This window comes from Cryptomeria japonica, chromosome 11 (assembly GCF_030272615.1).
Source record: "Cryptomeria japonica chromosome 11, Sugi_1.0, whole genome shotgun sequence".
In the NCBI taxonomy this organism is placed as follows: domain Eukaryota; kingdom Viridiplantae; phylum Streptophyta; class Pinopsida; order Cupressales; family Cupressaceae; genus Cryptomeria; species Cryptomeria japonica.
The window spans coordinates 558,876,287-558,879,072 of NC_081415.1; positions in this window are offsets into that span (position 1 = coordinate 558,876,287).

The following is a 2,786-nucleotide window of genomic DNA, read 5'->3' on the forward strand; positions in this document are numbered from 1 at the left end:
GATTAGGGTTGAACCAACATACCGTTACCGGAGGCCGATTTGATGTGTAGATGATCTGCTAATCTTATATATGTGTTCTAAGCTTGTTTGTATCCTGGATTGCGATCCAAAATGTGGCATATGTAATTCTTTAAGTTGTTATAAGATTTGTTTATACTATTTACTGGTTATGTATTTTGTGTTCTTACCAGTTGTTCTTTCTGCTTTATCTGGTGTTGTATTACCAGTTACCAATATACCTTGCATGGTGCTTGTGTTAGGCTGGAAGGATGGGATTTCCTTCATTGGATCTCCCTACCTTGACTACATCAAATGGTATCAGAGATGGTTTGTACACCTATTGTTGGATGAAGACTTGATTATGCACCGGTTGGTTGGAAAGGAAGTTGAGGCAACTTGCGGACTTGTTCAGATCGTCGAACATGAGGTAGAGAAAGCTTTGTACCTAGACCACCGATCCTAGAGCTTGAGATTGAGGTAGTAAGTGGGTGGAGACTTGAACAGATCACCAATTGAGGCAGGCTACAGGTTGAGCCGATAGATCACCGAGGAGAGGCAACTAGAAGCTATAGTCAGATTATCGAACCCTTTGAGGCAGTTGCAAGTACCTACTAATCGATCACCAAACTGGATCACGTGATGGGGCTCACTTTTAAAGATCATAGCATTTCTTCATGTTTGAGAGTTTAGCATTATGGATTTGGATTTAACTCTTTGAGTTCATGGTCTTTATCATGTTCGAGATTCATGGTATTTGGATTTAATCCCAGTGAGATATCGATTCCTGTATTGGGCCAGTTGATATCTTCTTACCGATTAGTCTTGCAATGTATTGAGTGAAGTTGAATCGGGTTGCAGTTGATCTTTGTGACTTGTGGATCGTTGAGTTATGTTTCTTGTGCCTTTTCTAATGTTCCCGAAGATCTTTTTGATTTTTTGTGCATTGGAAGATGTTCTTAGTGATTTGAGCGGACACGTTACTGTTAGCACGTTTCATTATGAACCGGTTGATCTTTGGGCTGAATTGATCAAGTTATTATTATTTGTCGATGGTACAAAGAGAAGTTTTGCTAATCATTTGAGAGGACAGAAGACAAAAGATAGAAGACAGAAGTTTGAGATCAAGCGAAGATGTAGAACCGACAAGATTTTGGTCCGATAGGACTGAAGTCGGAAGGGCTGAGGTCTGGATTAGGGTTCAACTGACAGACTATTACTTGAGGTCAATTTGATGTGTAGATGATATACGAATCTTATATCTATGTTGTAAGAATTGTTTCTATCTTGGATTGCGATCCAGCATGTGGCATATGTAATGCTTCAAGTTGTTATAAGATTTGTTTATACTGTTTACCGGTTATATATTTTGTGTTGTTATCGATTGTTCTTTCTGCTTTATCCGGTGTTGTATTACCAGTTACCAGTATATCTTGCATGGTGTTTGTGTTAGGCTGCAAAGATGGGATGTCCTTCATTGGATCTCCCTACCTTGACTGCATCATGTATGTAAGAGGGTATTATATTGATGTTACCATGGTTAATTTAATGATTTTTAATTTGTTACAACCCAATTGGCATCTCTAAATACCTAGGATACTTAAATGACTATTAATAATAGTCGAGTTTAGGTAGTTGATAGTCCCCATTAGATTGCATAACATAGTACTTGTATTTCATTCAAATAGTTTCTATATGGAATGTAAATAAGATAAATATACGTAGAGAATGTAATAAAATCAATACATCATAGATATACAAATACCTAATGGCTCTTTCTGTAGAGATGCTTTGAAATAAAATCTACATTTTGTGGAATCTTATATATATGCAACTAACACCTCATGGATATATTAGTCGAATTTGGAAGTCAAGGAGTAGAGTGAAGAGGGAGTTGCTTGGCTATGTGGCTCACATCCTCCTCTTTGTTATCTTTGTGATACGTGCTATTTTAAAATAGTTGCTAATTTCTTTGCCTAAAAACTAAACTAATTAAATTAATCAAGTAATCAATTATAAATGAATAACAGTATGCCTACTTAAGCCTACTTAGTCATCTATTTCTACTTGATACTTGTCTGGATGTAAGTTGTCAAGATCATTTAGGAGTCGAGTAGAGAGGTGTAGACTTAGTTTTGACACCTCATGCTAGTTTAGTGGGAGTCAATTCGCCACCACTCATGGAGTGTTTGGTTCGACTTCTAATTCAACCCAATCACTCTTGGTATTTGTACTTTTCTTCTCCATCTTAGTCTATGGTCAACTATGCTTATATTCTAGTTTCAATTGAGCTTGATTTATCTTCATTAGATCTTGGTTGAGTTTACATGGTATTAGAGCGATGGGAGATTAATTTTAAGCTAAGGCACCACTGTCTCTCTCCTATTGCATTGTGTGGATATGTGAATTCGCTGCAGCAAGAGGTGACTCCAAAGAAAAGTCCGTGACCTCTTTGGAGCTCTACAACAGCGTCAGGGAGATAGAGGGTGTGTTGAAGGGTTTGAGAACGATAAAGAAAGAAGGGTGTCAAGGCTGCAATTGCAAATAAAGCAATGACTCCCCATGTTTGGCCATAGTGAGGGGTTTGTTAGTTGGGTTCTCCTATTGTCCTATGTCATTGGTACAAATTTTCTATCATTAAAATTTTTTTATTTAAAGGAGGTTAATTTTGTAATAAGGAAAAATTGTTTAGCTCATAACTTTTTCTATGCAACTTGAAATTAATTGCCACTTTTTGTAAAAGTTCATGTTTTTTTGTCATGAATCCAATGAGAACACTCATGCACACT